Source organism: Delphinapterus leucas, chromosome 4, assembly GCF_059928025.1.
Source record: "Delphinapterus leucas isolate spDelLeu-1000000601 "Yukka" chromosome 4, BTC_Dleu_Yukka2, whole genome shotgun sequence".
Lineage (NCBI taxonomy): Eukaryota > Metazoa > Chordata > Mammalia > Artiodactyla > Monodontidae > Delphinapterus > Delphinapterus leucas.
The window spans coordinates 15,203,116-15,222,448 of NC_143132.1; the positions used below are offsets into that span (position 1 = coordinate 15,203,116).

Sequence of the window (19,333 nt, forward strand, 5' to 3'; positions counted from 1 at the left end):
TTCTGAAATGGTTGTTATTGGAATATATTCACCATTACAAAGTAAGTAGAATCAAAACAATATATTCCTTTTACAGGAACAAGATTGAGTGTTATTATTTTTGTGTGTGTGTTTTTTTTTCTCTCTCATCATCAAATGAGATGGATTCCCTGGAACAATGGAGTATTGTTTTTCTTAAATTCCTTTTGGGAAGAATGGTGTACATTTTCTACTTCCACTCATCATCCAGCATAGGCTGCATCTAGAGGGAGCTGGAGTGGAAACAATAGGTAACAGTAGAAATGCTTCTTTATAAAATATGTGCGTGTAACAAGGTCTTAATTCCCACTGCTTTATACTTACACTGAATCGACTGGGATACCTCCCTGCTCCACAGAAAACTAGGAAATGCCCGGTTCTCTTTCATCAAAGCTAAACACAGCTTTCTTCAGGAAAAGCACATATGTATTTAATAAATTTGTGTTGAACTGAATTAAACTACTGTAAGCCATGAAGTTAGAGGAAAGGTCTTTACAGGAAAGCAGTGATCTGAAAGCAGGTTAGGAAGCAGTTTATTAAATATCCTTGGAAACTAAGAAAAAAATTTTTTTAATTTAAAAACATTCAATAAATTGGACTTAGAGCAAGGCTGGGTCCTTTTAAGATTTCTGGACCCTATTCCTTGACATTATGATTCTATTCAATTATGTGTGGAATGGGGTCTAGAAAATGTTTGGAAACCATTGCTTTGGGTTTACCTCAGGTATCCTTGTAAAAGCGCAGCATTTGGTCTTAGCCTTCTCTAAGTGCTACCTTTTGCCTACAGAGATTATGCTGTTGACCCAACAGTAGTAGGGTTTATGATTATGAACAATTCTCTTGGAAGTCTAGATCGAACTATGTGATGCAAACCACTAGCTTTGACTAGGCCCACATCTCCCCACCACTATACCCCACTGAAAGCAAACTGCTACCTGTGCAGGGTGTAGCAATCTGTGGTTACCAGCTGTGTCCCTGTAGTCACAAAATACTACAGTCTACGACTTAGCTTGAACTCATTGGTGCAGGAGTCTACCCAATAGAGAGAGAAACACTCTCATGGTAATGGAACTCTGCTACCTAAGTTTTACTGCAATTTCAAGTGAGTTTTTCTCTGCTTACTGTAAATCACTGTGCCATGAATTCAGAATCCTGTTGCAAGAGAATGGTACAGGCATAGATGTGATTTCTGTTAAATTGTCCATTTTCAATTTCAAAGCTCTTGGGGTAAAAAATGAAGATGCTGTATATCTTAGTCAGCAAGAGCTGCTATGACATACACCATAGACTGGGTGGCTTAAACAGCAAACATTTGTTTCTCACAGTTCTGGTGGCTGGGAAGTCCAAGTCAAGATGATGGCAGATCTGGTGTCTGGTGAGGACAGGCTTCCTGGCTTGTAGATAACTATCTTCTCTCCTATCTTCACATGATAAAGATCTCTCTCTCTCCCTCTTCCTCTTCTTATAAAGACACTGATTCCATCATGAGAGCTCCACTCTAATAATCTAATTACTTCCCAAAGTCCCCACCTCCAAATATTGTCACATTAGGGCTTCAACATATGAATTTGGGGGGGACACAAATATTCAGTCCATAGCATTCTGGCCTTGGTCCTTCAGAAATTCATCTCCTTCTCACATAAAAATACATGCATTTCATCCCAACAGCTCCAAAGTTCTTAACATGTTCCAGCATTAGCTCTAAAATCTAGAGCCCAAGTCTCATCTAAATTTCATCTAAATCAGATATGGGTGAGGCTCCAGGTAAAATTCTCTCCCAGCTACAAACTTGTGAAACCAAACAAGTTATGTGCAAAATACAACGTTGGGACAGGCATAAGATAGTTATGCTCATTCCAAAAGGGAGAAATCGGAAAGAAGAAGGAGGTGATGGGTCCCAAGCAAGTCTGAAGGCTAGCAAGGCAAACTCCAAAAGACCTTAGGGTTTAAGAATAATCCTCTTTGGCTCAATGCTTTGCCATTTGGACCCACTGGGGTAGCAAAATCACCCCACAGCTCGCTGGAGTGCTCAGTGGCTCACTGTGGAGCTTGGGCCACTTCACAGCTTTTCCCAAGGAGGTCACACCCCGGAGTTTCACTGGACAGCCCTGTTCCCAGATCTCCAAGTTGTCCCGTACCAAAAAATGTTGGTTTTGAGTTTCAAAACTACTCCAGAAGGTAAGCCTACACCTTATTTTTTCACACCCCTTTTTGAGTGAACATGTGTGGTGCCTTTTCTCAGGTGAGGGATATAGAGTGGAAGGGGACAGAGCCTTTCACATTAGCCTTATTTGTGCCAACATCTATTCTTCCCAGCAGAGTATAATGATAAAAACAAAGACAGGGACCCATAGGCCCTTGTAAACCAAGCCTAAATACATACATTCATTAAGAAAAAGTGTTTTTCGGAACGCAACCTAGTTTGCTTTGTATCGGTTATATGATGCTACCCTTATCATTTTAAGTGGCACGAACATTCACACAGGAAGTCAGAGCCTGACTCAAAACAAAAACAACAACAACAACAACAAAATCCCTCTTCCACTTTCTGACCTTTTCCTTTTGGTTGGACAATGTGTTCTAAATTATCATTTGCCATAACCTCAGCCTGAAAATTGTTGGTAAGATGGGGAAGAGGCTGGGGGTATACATTGATGATGACCTTTGACCCTCATTCAAGCTTCCTATTGGTGATAAGACAGAGGCTGGTCCCTAACCATAATAAGAGGGTTCTGATTTTAATTCCAACATGTATATTGGGGGAGGAGGGATTTCCCCAACCACCAAGCAAATCTCTGTTACCAACTGGGTGTCCTACAATTCAACTGAATTTTGACACCATCTAGCTAAAGATAGTGTCAGATTCCAGAGGTTAAGGGTTCAGTCATACAAGACTGCCCTTCACTTCAGATATACCCAGATTATCATTTGTGCTTCTGACTGACCAGCTATAGGTTGGAGTTCCAACAACCCTCTCCTTGGCTTTGATTTATTTGCCACAGCAGCTCACAGAACTCAGAGAAGCACTTTACATACTAGATTACTGGTTTGTTAAAAAGAATATATTTCAGGGACAGCCAGATGGAAGTGATGCATAGGGCAAGGTACAGGGAAAGAGTGTGGAGCTTCCATGCCCTCTCCAGGCACCCCACTCTCCCCAAATCTCCATGTGTTCACCAACTCAGAAGCTCTCCAGACTCTGTTCTTTTGAGATTTTATAGAGGCTTCATTACAAAGGCAAGATTTATTACATCATTAGCCATTGGAAATTGAACTCAATCTCCAGCCCCTCTCCCCTTCCCAGAAGTTGGGGGAGGGGGGACTGAAAGTTCCAACCTTCTAATCATAATCGTTGGTTCTCCTAGCAACCAGCCTCCAGCCTTAGATATTTTCCAAAAGCCACCTCATTAATATAATAAAAGACACGTTAATTGCTCTCAACACTTAAGAAATGTCAAGGGTTTTAGGAGTTTAGTGCCAGAAATAAGGTCAAAAACCAAATATATACTTCTTTAAAAAAATAAATTGTATTTATTCGTTTGTTTATTTATTTGTTTGTTTGTTTATTTGTTTGTTTATTTGGGCTGCATTGGGTCTTCATTGCTGCGTGCGGGCTTTCTCTAGTTGCTGCAAGCTGGGGCTACTCTTCATTGCACTGCGTGGGTTTCTCATTGCGGTGGCTTCTCCTGTTGTGGAGCACAGGCACTAGGTGAGGGCTTCAGTAGTTATGGCACACAGGCTCAGTAGATGTGGCTCATGGGCTCTAGAGAGCAGGCTCAGTAGTTGTGGCGCATGGGCTTAGTTGCTCCGCAGCATGTGGGATCTTCCCGGACCAGGGTTTGAACATGTGTCCCCTGCATTGACAGACGGATTCTTTTTTTTTGGCAGGCAGATCCTAACCACTGCATCACCAGGGAAGCCCTGTACTTCTTATTACTAATCACAATATCACATATATCAGTCAATCTATAAGGACTGATTTATAATTTGTACTTGGTTTGATTCACTTAACAGAAAACAGAAAATGTTTTTATATAATTCACATAATTAAAAATAGAAAAATAGTTTATGTAAAAAAATACGAACAATACTTCTTAACTTTGGGTACATATGACGTGTGACTGTGGGTGGTGAAAGTGAACATGGAAAAGCCAGGCACATGGATTTTGAGGTTTATCACCCTCCTGCACTCCATCTGCCATGCTCTACTTCTCAGGAGTTCAGTTAAAAAGAAAAGAAAAAAGAAAAGAAAAAGAAAGTTGGGTCTTCATCTTCATTTGGTTCCTTTCCTTCAATTGAGGAACTCTCAAATTCCTGTTCTCTTCCCTCACGCACTGACTTGGCTGGGACAATTTAGAAAAAAATAAGATGGTCAGGGGTGGGAGGGGCCACTTAACTTCTCTCCCTTGAGCCTAAATTAGTTTCTTAGTTTTGCTTTTTCTAACCCTTCCATGGCCCATTGAATTTTTAAGAGAAGTCATGCTCAGCTCAGCTTAACTAATAGAAAGAGAGAGAAGCATTGACCTTAGGAAAAAACGGGAAGTGGGGAGTGGTGAAGGGAGAGAAAGAGCAGAGAAGGAAGAGGAACAGAGGAAGGAAAAAAGTAGGGATTCCTCCTCTGGAAACCATGGAACCCAGGCCTCCAGAAGTTGTCTATATGGAGAATCCCAAAGACTTGAAATGTCTCATTGACAAGCTCACACCTACAAAACTAAAATAATAATAATAGTAGTAATAATAATAATACATGTGTCATTATGTATGTGTCGTTCTACTCACCTGTCAGAGACACTGAAACTCAATTTTGTAAAACTGCAGCTATGGGGAGAAGAGAGGAAGTGGCTAATGCTGAAAGAATCTGCTTCTGTGTGAGGTCTGACACTTGTTAATAGCTTTCTCCTGTTTCTATCATATTTCACTTTCTTGGCACTTCCCCAGTCTTGTATATATCTCACTTCACTCACTATAGGCTTTTGGTATTTGTCAGCAACCTTCTCTAAAGAAAAAGAGGCGATAGTGGTAGGGTGTTGAGCTAAGGACACCATTTATAATGCTTGCTTGGTGAAGGAATGAAAGAAAGTAACCCCCAAAATGACAAAACACAGTCTACTTACACACCATCTAAGCACGTAACAAAAGCACTTAATATTCTCTTAAACCCAGGTATATGCAGCTTTACGTAAAAGACAACCCTATACCAAAGAAACAATTCTGAGGTGAGCAGGCAGTTATACAAGTGCCAAATCCCTTTTTTATCCTCATTATCCATGTGTAATAATACTTATTTCTGAGGCATGATTGAGTGTTCAGGGAACTTTCACTGCATTATATCATTTCCTTTATAGAGCAGTCCTCCAAGGTAATCAAGGCAGCAGTTTTAACTAATATTTAGAGATGAAGTACATCAGAAATAACCTGGTGAAGTAAATATATTTATATTTATAATGAATCAAATACCTGAGTTTGTTAAAGACAAAGCTTTGTGATTTTGAATAATCTGGTCAAAATATGTGACCTCTCTATTTATTTTTTCATTCATAAAAACAAGAACACTACCTCCTACCTGGATTATTATAAGGTTTAAGTGAAATATTAATAGTGAAAGAGCTATTTCATAGTAACTTTCTTCCTGGTACTTAAAAATCTTCCTCAAAGAGGAAGTAGGTGGACCAAGATTCAGAACTTCATTTCCAATTCAGGTATTTGTTCTAGCCTGCCGTATACAGATTAATGGTGCTCACATCTGAGCCAGTGGTTAACTTTTCCACTAAACAGCTGCAGGCTGAACATCTTAAGATACTTTGGTCTTCATAAGGATGGTGATTCTGAATACGACACAGTCCATCTTCATGAGGGTTCTCACCACGTTCTTGCAAAGATAGACAAATAAACAAATAATTGCTATTAATTACTGTGGAAGCCATAACATCAAACAGTTTCTGGTCTTAAGTAGGGGCTATTCCAATTGTAGGTCAGCTAGTTTGCGGCAGTAAACCCACCATATGTCGATCTTCTTCTGGTGAAAAAGTGTCTACTGTGTGAGCTTACCACTTCACTGTTGCACATCTACTAACACTTCTGAAAGAAATTGAAAGTCCCCCTATCCCAGGACCTATGGACCATTGCCTGAAAAAAGAAAAAGACAAAATCAAAGAGCAGAATTCTTCCTAAGGTTAATTTCAGAATAAATATCCAACATGATTCCATAGGAAATATTAACATGGTCACATAATATTCACCTCTGGTTTCTAAAAGAACAGAGAAATAATCTTCACATGCATCTCATCTCATCAGTCTATAAAAGCCAGAGACATTTCCAAAAGGAGCCGAAATAGTTTAATACAAACATCTTAGCTTTCGAAAACTGACACTAGTTAGTTATTTAAGAGAGAAAGTCAGTTTAGAAAGAAATTGCGGGAGCTTCAAGATGGTGGAAGAGTAAGAGGTGGAGATCACCTTCCTCCTCAAATATACATCAGAAGTACAACGGCATGTGGAACAACTCCTACAGAACACTTACTGAACGCTGGCAGAAGACCTCAGACCTCCCAAAAGACAAGAGGCTCCCCACAAATCCTGGGTAGGGCAAAAGAAAAAGCAGAGACAAAGAATACGGACGGGACGTGCACCAGTGGGGGGGAGCTGTGAAGGAAGAAAGGTTTCCACACACTAGGAAGCCCTTTCGCGGGTGGAGACTGCGGGTGGTGGAGGGGGAAGCTTCGGAGCTGCAGAGGAGAGCACATCAACAGGGGTGCGGAGGGCAAAGCGGAAAGATTCTCGCACAGAGGATCGGTGCCGACAGGCACTCACCAGCCCGGGAGGTTTGTCTGCTCACCCACCGGGTCGGGCGGGGACTGGGAGCTGAGGCTCGGGCTTCGGAGGTTGGATCCCAGGGAGAGGACTGGCGGCATGAACATAGCCTGAAGGGGTTAGTGCGCCACGGCTACACGGGAGGGAGTCTGGAAAACGTCTGGAACTGCCGAAGAGGCAAGGGACTTTTTCTTGCCTCTTTGTTTCCTGGTGTGCGAGGAGAGGGGGTTAGCAGCACTGCTTAAAGGAGCTCCAGAGACGGGGGTTAGCCGCACTGCTTAAAGGAGCTCCAGAGACGGGCGTGAGCCACGGCTATCAGCGCAGACACCAGAGACGGGCAGGAAACGCTAAGGCTGCTGCTGCCGCCACCAAGACGCCTGTGTGCGATCACAGGTTACTCTCCACACCTCCCATCCCAGGATCTTGTGCAGCCCGCCACTGCCAGGGTCCTGTGATCCAGGGACAACTTCCCCAGGAGATCGCACAGCACACCTCAGGCTGGTACAACGTCATGCTGTCCTCTGCTGCCGCAGGCTCGCCCCGCATCCATGCCCCTCCTTCCCCCTGCCCTGAGTGAGCCAGAGTCCCCCGAATCAGCTGCTCCTTTAACCCCATCCTGTCTGGGCAGGAACAGACACCCTCAGGCTACCTACACATAGAGGCAGGTCCAAATCCAAAGCTGAATCCCAGGAGCTGTGCAAAGAAGAGAAAGGGAAATCTCTCCCAGCAGCATCAACAGCAGCAGACTAAATCTTCACAATCAACTTGATGTACCCTGTATCTGTGGAATACCTGAATAGACAAAGAATCATCCCAAATCAAGGAGGTGGACTTTGGGAGCTGCGATATATATATATATTTTTCACTTTTTCTCTTTTTGTGAGTGTGTATGTGTATACTTCTCTGTGTGATTTTATCTGTATAACTTTGCTTTTACCATTTGTCCTAGAGTTCTGTCTGTCCGTTTTTTTTTTTTCTTTCTTTCTTTAAGTATAGTTTTTAGGACTTGCTATCATTGGTGAAATTGTTTTTTGGTTGGTTGCTCTCTTCTTTCTTTCTATCTTCCTTTCTTTTTTTATTTTTTTCATTACATAAAAAAATTTTAATAATTATTTTTTATTTTAATAACTATTTTATTTTACTTTATTTTACTATATTTTCTTCTTTCTTTCTTTCTTTCCCCCCACCCTTTTATTCTGAGCCGTGTGGATGACAGGCTCTTGGTTCTCAAGCCAGGAATCAGGGCTGTGCCTCTGAGGTGGGAGAGCCAAGTTCAGGACACTGGTCCACAAGAGACCGCCAAGATCCACTCATTGGCAAAATCTCCCAGAGATCTCCATCTCAAAGCCAAGACCCAGCTCCACTCATCGACCATCAAGCTACAGTGCAGGACACCCTATGCCCAACAAGTAGCAAGACAGGAACACAACCACATCCATTAGCACAGAGGCTGCCTAAAATCATAATATGGCCACAGACAACCCAAAACAAAACACTAGACGTGGACCTGTACACCAGAAAGACAGGATCCAGCCTAATTCACAAGAACACAGGCACTAGTTCCCTCCACCAGGAACCCTACACAATGCACTGAACTAGCCTTAGGCCCAGAGGACAGACACCAAAAACAACGAGAACTACAAACCTGCAGCCTGCGAAAAGGAGTAAGTTAAGCAAAATGAGAAGACAGAGAAACATACAGCAGATGAAGGAGCAAGGCAAAAACCCACCAGATGTAACAAATGAGGAGGAAATAGACAGTTTACCTGAAAAAGAATTCAGAATAATGATATTAAAGATGATACAAAATCTTGCAAATAATAGAATGGAGAAAATAAAAGAAACGTTTAACAAGTAGCTAGAAGAACTAAAGAGCAAACAAACAGTGATGAACAACACAGTATATGAAATTAAAATTCTCTAGAAGACATCAATAGCAGAATAACTGAGGCAGAAGAACGGATAGCTGATGTGGAAAATAATATAGTGGAAATAACTACTGCAGAGCAGAATAAAGAAAAAAGAATGAATAGAATTGAGGAAAGTCTCAGAGACCTCTGGGACAACATTAAACACACCAACATTCGAATTACAGGGGTCCCAGAGGAAGAAGAGAAAAAGAAAGGGACTAAGAAAATATTTGAAGATATTATAGTTGAAAACTTCCCTAATATGGGAAAGGAAATAGTTAATCAAGTCCAGGAAGCACAGAGAGACACATGCAGGATACATCCAAGGAGAAACATGCCAAGACACATATTAATCAAACTATCAAAAATTAAATACAAAGAAAAAATATTAAACGCAGCAAGAGAAAAATAACACACTAGGGAATCCCCATAAGGTTAGCAGTTGAACTTTCAGCAGAAATGCTGCAATCCAGAAGGGAGTGGCAGGACATATTTAAAATGATGAGGGAAAAAGCCTACAACCAAGATTACTCTACACAGCAAGGATCTCATTCAGATTTCATAGATATTGAAACCTTTACAGACAAGCAAAACCTAAGAGAATTCAGAACCACCAAACCAGCTTTACAACAAATGCTAAAGGAACTTCTCTATGTAGGAAACACAAGAGAAGGAAAAGACCTACAATAATAAACCCAGAACAATTAAGAAGATGGTAATAGGAACTTACATATCGATAAGTACCTTAAATGTAAATGGATTAAATGCTCCAAACAAAAGACATAGACTGGCTGAATGGATACAAAAACAAAACCTGTACATATGCTGTCTACAAGAGACCGACTTCAGACCTAGGGACTCATACAGACTGAAAGTGAGGGGATGGATAAAGATATTCTATGCAAATGGAAATCAAAAGAAAGAGGGGGTAGCATTCTCATATCAGACAAAATAGACTTTAAAACAAAGACTATTACAAGAGAAAAAATAAAGGATACTACCTAACGATCAAGGGATCAATCCAAGAAGAAGATACAACAACTGTAAATATTTATGCACCCAAAATAGGAGCACCTCAATACATAAGGCAAATGCTAACAGCCATAAAAGGAGAAATCTTAAGTAACACAATCATAGTAGAGACTTAAACACCCCACTTTCACCAATGGACAGATCATCCAAAATGAAAATAAATACGGACACACAAGCTTTAAATAATACATGAAACAAGATGGACTTAATTAATATTTATAGGACATTCCATCCAAAGCAACAGAATACACATTCTTCTCAAGTGCTCATGGAACATTTTCCAGGATAGGTCATATCTTGGGTCAGAAATCAACCCTTCGTAAATTTAAGAAAATAGAAATCATATCAAGTATCTTTTCTGACAACAATGCTGAGACTAGATATCAATTATAGGAAAAAATCTGTAAAAAATAAAAACACATGAAGGCTAAACAATACATTACTTAATAACCAAGAGAACAATGAAGAAATCAAAGAGGAAATCAAAAAATACCTAGAAACAAATGACAATGAAAACACAGCAACCCAAAACCTATGGGATGCAGCAAAAGCAGTTCTAAGAGGGAAGTTTATAGCAATACAATCCTACCTTAAGAAATAAGAAACATCTCAAATAAACAACCTAAGCTAACACCTAAAGCAATTAGAGAAAGAAGAACAACAACAACAAAAACCCAAAGTTAGCAGAAGAAAAGAAATCATAAGGATCAGATCAGAAATAAATGAAGGAAATGATAGCAAAGATCAATAAAACTAAAAGCTGGTTCTCTGAGAAGATAAAAAAATTGATAAACCATTAGTCAGACTCATCAAGAAAAAAGGGGAGAAGACTCAAAAAAATAGAATTACAAATGAAAAAGAAGTAACAACTGACACTGCAGAAATACAAAGGATCATGAGAGATTACTACAAGCAACTGTATGCCAATAAAATGGACAACCTGGAAGAAATGGACAAATTCTTAGAAATGCACAACCTTCCGAGAATGAACCATGAAGAAATAGAAAATATAAACAGACTGATGACAAGCACTGAAATTGAAACTGTGATTAAAAATCTTCCAACAAACAAAAGCCCAGGACCAGACAGCTTCAAAGGTGAATACTATCAAAAATTTAAAGAAGAGCTAACAACTATCCTCTCAAATTCTTCCAAAATATAGCAGACGGAGGAACACTCCCAAACTCATTCTACGAGGCTACAATCACCCTGATACCAAAGCAAGACAAAGATGTCACAAAGATAGAAAACTACAGACCAGTATCACTGATGAACATAGATGCAAAAATCCTCAACAGAATATTAGCAAACAGAATCCAATAGCACATTAAAAGAATCATACACCACAATCAAGTGGGGTTTATCCCAGGAATGCAAGGATTCTTTAATATACACAAGTCAATGTGATGCACCGTATTAACAAATTGAAGGAGAAAAACCATATGATTATCCCAATAGATGCAGAGAAAGCTTTCGACAAAGTCAACACCCAATTATGATAAAAACCCTCAGGAAAGTAGGCATAGAGGGAATTTTCCTAAAAATATTAAACGCCATATATGACAAAATCACAGCCAATATCGTCCTCAATGGTGAAAAGATGAAACCATTTACACTAAGGTCAGGAACAAGACAAGGTTGCCCACTCGCATCACTATTATTCAACAGAGCTTTGCAAGTTTTAGCCACAGCAATCAGAGAAGAAAAAGAAATAAAAGGAATCCAAATCAGAAAAGAAGAAGTAAAGCTGTCACTATTTGCAGATGACATGATACTATACATAGAGAATTCTAAAGATGCTACCAGAAAACTACTAGAGCTAATCAATGAATTTGGTAAACTAGCAGGATACAAAATTAATGCACAGAAATCTCTTGCATTCCTATACATTAATGATGAAAAATCTGAAAGTGAAATTAAGAAAACACTCCCACTTACCATTGCAACAAAAAGAATAAAATATCTAGGAATAAACCTACCTAAGGAGACAAAAAACCTGTATGCAGAAAATTATAAGACACTGATGAAAGAAATTAAAGATGATACAAACAGATGGAGAGATATACCATGTCCTTGGAATGGAAGAATCAACATTGTCAAAATGACTCTACTACACAAAGCAATCTACAGATTCAATGCAATCCTTATCAAACTACCACTGGCATTTTTCATAGAACTAAACCAAAAATTTTCACAATTTGTATGGCAACACAAGAGACTCCGAATATCCAAAACAATCTTGAGAAAGAACAACGGAGCTGGAGGTATCAGGCTCCTTGACTTCAAACTATACTACAAAGCTACAGTAATGAAGACAGTATGGTACTGGCACAAAAACAGAAATATACATCAGTGGAACAGGATAGAAAGCCCAGAGATAAACCCATGCACACATGGGCACCTTAATGTTGATAAAGGAGGCAAGAATATACAGTGGAGAAAATACAGCCTCTTCAGTAAGTGGTGCTCAGATAACTGGACAGCTGCATGTAAAAGAATGAAATTAGAACACTCCCTAACACCATACACAAAAATAAACTCAAAATAGATTAAAGATCTAAATGAAAGGTCAGACGCTAGAAAACGCTTAGGGGAACACATAGGCAGAACACTCTATGACATAAATGACAGCAAGATCCTTTATTACCCACTTCCTAGAGAAATGGAAATACAAACAAAAGTAAACAAATGGGACCTAACGAAACTTAAAACCTTTAGCACAGTAAAGGAAACCAAAAACAAGACAAAAAGGCAACTCTCAGAATAGGAGAAAATATTTGCAAATGAAGCAACTGACAAAGGATTAATCTCAAAACTATACAAGTAGCACATGCAGCTCAATATCAAAAAAAAAGACAACCCAATCCAAAAATGGGCAGAAGACCTAAATAGACATTTCTCCAAAGAAGCTACACAGGTTGCCAACAAACAAGGGAAAGAATGCTCAATGTCATTAATCATTAGAGAAATGCAAATCAAAACTACAATGAGATATCATCTCACACCAGTCAGAATGGCCATCCTCAAAAAATCTACAAAAAATAAATGCTGGAGAGGGTGTGGAGAAAAGGTAACCCTCTTGCACTATTGGTGGAAATGTAAATTGATACAGCTACTATGGAGAACAGTATGGAGGTTCCTTAAAAACCTAAAAATAGAACTACCATATGACCCAGCAATCCCACTACTGGGCATACGCCCTGAAAAAAACAGAATTCAAAAAGAGTCATGTACCACAATGTTCATTGCAGTTCTATTTGCAATAGCCAGGACATTGAAGCAACCTAAGTGTCCATCAATAGATGAATGGTTAAAGAAGATGTGGCATGTATATACAGTGGAATATTACTCAGCCATAAAAAGGAGAGAAATTGAGTTATTTATATTGAGGTAGATGGACCTAGAGTCTGTCATATCAAGTGAAGTAAGTCATAAAGAGAAAAACCAATACCGTATGCTAACACATATATATGTAATCTACAAAAATAAATAAATAAAGGTCATGGAGAACCAGAGGTAAGATGGGGATAAAGACACAGACTTACTAGAGAGGGAACTTGAGGATATGGGGAGGGGGAAGGGTAAGCTGGGGCAAAATGGGACAGTGGCGTGGACATATATACACTACCAAACATAAAATAGATAGCTAGTGGGAAGTAGCTGCATAGCACAGGGATATCAGCTCGGTGCTTTGTGACCACTTGGAGGGGTGGGATAGGGAGGGAGGGAGGCACAAGAGAGAAGTGATATGGTGACATATGTATATGTATAACTGATTTACTTTGTTATAAATCAGAAACTAAAACACCATTGTAAAGCAATTATACTCCAATAAAGATGTTTAAAATAAATAAATAAATAACCATTTAAAATGTTAGAACTTTGTATATATTCTGACCTAGCAATAAATAATAAATATATAAATAAATAAATAACAAAAACTTTAAAAAAAGAAAGAAATTGCCCATCCACCAAATAATTTTAACTTAAAAATTACAGATGAGTATTTATTTACTATTCTTTCAAAATAGGATCAAAGTAAATTTTCTGAATGAGAGTCTGCCAACTCGAGTTCTTTTTCTTAGAAAGAATAATCATAAATCATACCTGTGCCTGTGATATTTGTGACTTTCAGTCTCATTTTTTTTTGTTTTTTCTTTGTTTTTTTTCATTTCACAATGTTGATTCTTCCAATCTAAGAACATGGTATATCTCTCCATTTATTTGTATCATCTTTAATTTTTTTCATCAGTGTCTTATAATTTTCTGCATACAGGTCTTTTGTCTCCTAAGGTACGTTTAATCCTCGATATTTTATTCTTTTTGTTGCAATGATAAATGGGAGTGGTTTCTTAATTTCACTTTCAGAATTTTCATCATTAGTGTATAGGAATGCCAGAGATTTCTGTGCATTAATTTTGTATCCTGCTAGTTTACCAAATTCATTGTTTAGCTCTAGTAGTTTTCTGGTAGCATCTTTAGGATTCTCTATGTATAGTATCATGTCATCTGCAAACAGTGAAATCTTTACTTCTTCTTTTCTGATTTGGATTCCTTTTATTTCTTTTTCTTCTCTGATTGCTGTGGCTAAAACTTGCAAAGCTCTGTTGAATAATAGTGATGCGAGTGGGCAACCTTGTCTTGTTCCTGACCTTAGTGTAAATGGTTTCATCTTTTCACCATTGAGGTCAATGTTGGCTGCGGGTTTGTCATATATGGCCTTTATTATATTGAGGTAAGTTCCCTCTATGCCTACTTTCTAGAGGGTTTTAATCATAAATCGGTGTTGAATTTTATCAAAAGCTTTCTCTGCATCTATTGAGCTGATCATATGTGTTTTCTCAATTTGTTAATATGGTGTATCACATTGATTTGCCTATATTGAACAATGCTTGCTTTCCTGGGATAAACCTCACTTGATCATGGTGTATGATCCTTTTAATGTGCTGTTAGATTTTGTTTGCTCGTGTTTTGTTGAGGATTTTTGCATCTATGTTCATCAGTGATATTGGCCTGTAGTTTTCTTTCCTTGTGACATCTTTGTCTGGTTTTGGTATCAGGGTGATGGTGGCCTCGTAGATTGAGTTTGGGAGTGTTCCTCCCACTGCTATATTTTGGAAGAGTTTGAGAAGGATAGGTGTTAGCTCTTCTCTAAATCTTTGATAGAATTCACCTGTGAAGGTCTCTGGTCCTGGGCTTTTGTTTGTTGGAAGACTTTTAATCACAGTTTCAATTTCAGTGCTTGTGATTGGTGTATTTATATTTTCTATTTCTTCCTCATTCAGTCTCGGAAGGTTGTGCATTTCTGAGAATTTGTCCGTCTCTTCCAGGTTGTCCATTATATTGGCATATAGTTGCTTGTAGTAATCTCTCATGATCCTTTGTATTTCTGCAGTGCCAGTTGTTACTTCTCCTTTTTCATTTGTAATTCTATTGATTTGAGTCTTCTCTCTTTTTTTCTTGATGAATCTGGCTAATGGTTTATCAATTTTTTTATCTTCTCAAAGAACCAGCTTTTAGTTTTATTGATCTTTGCTATGGTTTCCTTCATTTCTTTTTCATTTATTTCTGATCTGATCTTTATGTTTTCTTTCTTTCTGTTAACTTTGGGGTTATTTTGTTGTTCTTTTTCTAATTGCTTTAGGTGTAAGGTTAGGTTGTTTATTTGAGATGTTTCTTGTTTCTTAAGGTAGGATTGTATTGCTATAAACTTCCCTCTAGAACTGCTTTGGCTGCATCCCAGAGGTTATGGGTCATCATGTTTCCATTGTCATTTGTTTCTAGGTATTTTTTTTTCATTTCCTCTTTGATTTCTTCAGGGATGTCTTGGTTATTAAGTATTGTATTGTTTAGCCTCCATGTGTTTTTACTTTTTACAGATTTTTTCCTGTAATTGATATATAGTCTCATAGCATTGTGGTCAGAAAAGATAGTTGATATAATTTCAATTTTCTAAAATTTAGCAAGGCTTTGTTTGTGACCCAAGATATGATCTATCCTGGAGAATGTTCCATGAGCACTTGAGAAGAATGTGTATTCTATTGTTTTTGGATAGAATGTCCTATAAATATCAATTAAGTCCATCTTGTTTAATGTATCATTTAAAGCTTGTGTGTCCTTATTTATTTTCATTTTGGATGATCTGTCCATTGGTGAAAGTGGGGTGTTAATCCCCTACTATGATTGTGCTACTGCCGATGTCCTCTTTTATGGCTGTTTGTATTTGCATTATGTGTTGAGGTGCTCCTATGTTGGGCACATAAATATTTAAAATTTTGTATATTCTCTTGGATTGATACCTTGATCATTATGTAGTGTCCTTCTTTGTCTGTTGTAATAGTCTTTGTTTTAAAGTCTATTTTGTCTGATATGAGAATTGCTACTCCCGCTTTATTTGATTTCCATTTGCATGGAATATATTTCTCCATCCCCTCACTTTCAGTCTGTATGTGTTCCTAGATCTGACGTGTCTCTTGTAGACAGCATATATACAGGTCCTGTTTTTCTATCCATTCAGCAAGTCTATGGCTTTTGCTTGGAGCATTTAACCATTTACATTTAAGGTAATTATTGATATGTATGTTCCTATTACCATTTTATTAATTGTTTTAAGCTTGTTATTGTAGGTCTTTTCCTTCTCTTGTGTTTCCAGCCTAGAGAAGTTCCTTTAGCATTTGTTGTAAAGCTCGTTTGGTGGTGCTGAATTCTCTTAGCTTTTGCTTGTCTGTAAAGGTTTTAATTTCTCCGTCACATCTGAATGAGATCCTTGCTGGGTAGAGTAATCTTGGTTGTTAGTTATTCCCCTTCATCACTTTAAATATGTCCTGCCACTCCCTTCTGGATTGCAGAATTTCTGCTGAAAGTTCAGCTGGTAACCTTATGGGGATTCCCTTGTATGTTATTTGTTGTTTTTCCCTTGCTGCTTTTAATAGGTTTTCTTTGTGTTTAGTTTTTGATATTTTGATTAATATGTGTCTTGGTGGGTTTCTCCTTCGATTTATCCTGTATGGGACTCTCTGTCCTTCCTGGACTTGATTAACTATTTCCTTTCCCATATTAGGGAAGTTTTCAACTATAATCTCTTCAAATATTTCCTCAGCCCCTTTCTTTTTCTCTTCTTCTTCTGAGACCCCTATAGTTCGATTGTTAGTGAGTTCAATGTTGGCCCAGAGATCTCTAAGATTGTCCACAATTCTTTTCATTCTTTTTTCTTTATTCTGCTGTGCAGTAATTATTTCTCCTTTTTTCTTCCAGGTCACTTATCTCTTCTGCCTCAGTTATTCTGCTACTGATGTCTTCTAGAGAATTTTTAATTTCATTTATTGTGTTGTTCATACTGTTTGTTTGTTCTTTAGTTCTTCTAGGTCCTTGTTAAATGTTTCTTGTATTTTCTTCATTCTATTTCCAGGATTTTAGATCATCTTTACTATCATTATTCTGAATTCTTTTTCAGATGTCTGGTCCCAGTGGCTTAGGTTGGTTCAGTGGATTGTGTAGGCTTCCTGGTGGTGGGGACTAGTGCCTGTGTTCTGGTGGATGAGGCTGGATCTTGTCTTTCTGTTGGGAAGGTCCACGTCTGGTGGTGTGTTTTGGGGTGTCTGTGGCCTTATTATAATTTTAGGCATCCTCTCTGCTAATGGGTGGCATTGTTCTTCTTTCTTGTTAGTTGTTTGGCATACGGTGTCCACAACTGGAGCTTGCTGGTCTTTGAGTGGAGCTGAGTTTTGGCATTGAGATGGAGATCTCTGGGAAATTTTTGGCATTTGATATTACATGGAGATGGGAGGTCTCTTGTGGACCAGTGTCATGAATTTTATTCTCCCACCTCAGAGGCAAAGCCCTGACACTTGGCTAGAGCACCAAGAGCCTCCCATCCACATGGCTTAGATAAAAGCGAGATAACAGTGAAAGAAAGAAAGAAGATAATTTTTTTTAAAAAAGTTCTTAAAGTAAAAATAATTCTTAAAAAAAATTTAAAGTAATAAAAAAAAAGAAAGAAATAAAGAAGAGAGCAACTAAACCAAAAAACAAATCCACCAATGGTAACAATCGCTAAAAACTATACAGAAAAAAAAAAAAGAAAACGGACAGACAGAACCCTAGGCCAAATAGTAAAAGCAAAGCTATACAGACAAAATTACAAATAGCAGCATACACATACATACTCACAGGAAGAGAAAAAGGGAAATATGTATATATATATATATATATATCATTGCTTCCAAAGTCCACCTCCTCAGTTTGGGATGATTCATTGTCTATTCTGGTATTCCACAGATGCAGGGTACATCAAGTTGATTGTGGAGCTTTAATCCGCTGCTCCAGATTCTGCTGGGAGAGATTTCCCTTTCTCTTCTTTGTTCGCACATCTCCTGGGGTTCAGCTTTGGATTTGGCCCCGCCTCTGCTTGTAGGTCACTGGCGTGCATCTGATCTTCACTCAGACAGGACGGGGTTAAAGGAGCAGCTGATTCGGGGGCTCTGGGTCACTCAGGCCTGGAGGAGGGAGGGGCACAGAGTGCGGGGCGAGCCTGCAGCAGCAGAGGCCGGCGTGACGTTGCACCAGCCTGAGGCGTGCCGTGCGTTCTCCCGGGGAAGTTGTCCCTGGATCCTGGGACCCTGGCAGTGGCAGGCTGCACAGGCTCCCAGGAGGGGAGGTGTGGATAGTGACCTGTGCTCGCACCCAGGCTTCTTGGTGGCTGCAGCAGCAGCGTTAGCATCTCATGCCCATCTCTGGGGTCTGTGCTGATAGCCGTGTCTCGCGCCCGTCTCTGGAGCTCCTTTAAGCAGCACTCTTAATCCCCTCTCCTCGCGCACCAGGAAACAAAGAGTCAAGAAAAGGTTTCTTGCCTCTTTGGCAGGTCCAGACTTTTTCCCAGACTCCCTCCTGGCTAGCCGTGGCGCACTAGGCCCCTTTAGGTTGTGTTTACGCTGCCAACCCCAGTCCTCTTCCTGGGGTCTGACCTCCGAAGCCTGAGCCTCAGCTCCCAGCCCCCGCCCGCCCTGGCGGGTGAGCAGACAAGCCTCTCGGGCTGGTGAGTGCTGTTCCGCAGCGATCCTCTGTGCGTGAATCTGTCCGCTTTGCCCTCCGCACCCCTGTTACTGTGCTGTCCTCTGTGGCTCCGAAGCTTCCCCCCTCTGCCACCCACAGTCTCCACCCGCCAAGGGCCTTCCTAGTGTGTGGAAACCTTTCCTCCTTCACAGCTCCCTCCCCAAGGCGCAGGTCCTGTCCCTATTCTTTTGTCCCTGTTTTTTTTTTTTGCCCTACCCAGGTACGTGGGGGAGTTTCTTGCCTTTTAGGAGGTCTGAGGTCTTCTGCCAGCGTTCAGTAAGTGTTCTGTAGGAGTTGTTCCACATGTAGATGTATTTCTGATGTATTTGTGGGGAGGAAGGTGATCTCCACGTCTTACTCTTCCACCATCTTGAAGCTCCCTTATCTTTTTATTTTTTGAGTGGAGGGAAAACCTGAAGCACTCACAAACCAATGTAACATATACAAGTTTGCTAAAATCCTACAACTGGCCTTAGGTAAGGAATCACTCAGTGGTGATAGTAGATGAAAGT

The 19,333-nt window shown here is 39.5% G+C and overlaps 1 protein-coding gene across 1 annotated transcript in view; it reads left to right on the forward strand.

The window, feature by feature from the left end:
* GRIK1 (glutamate ionotropic receptor kainate type subunit 1) overlaps window positions 1-19,333 on the forward strand; it is a 116,768-nt gene that overhangs the window by 52,086 nt on the left and 45,349 nt on the right. The window lies entirely within an intron of this gene.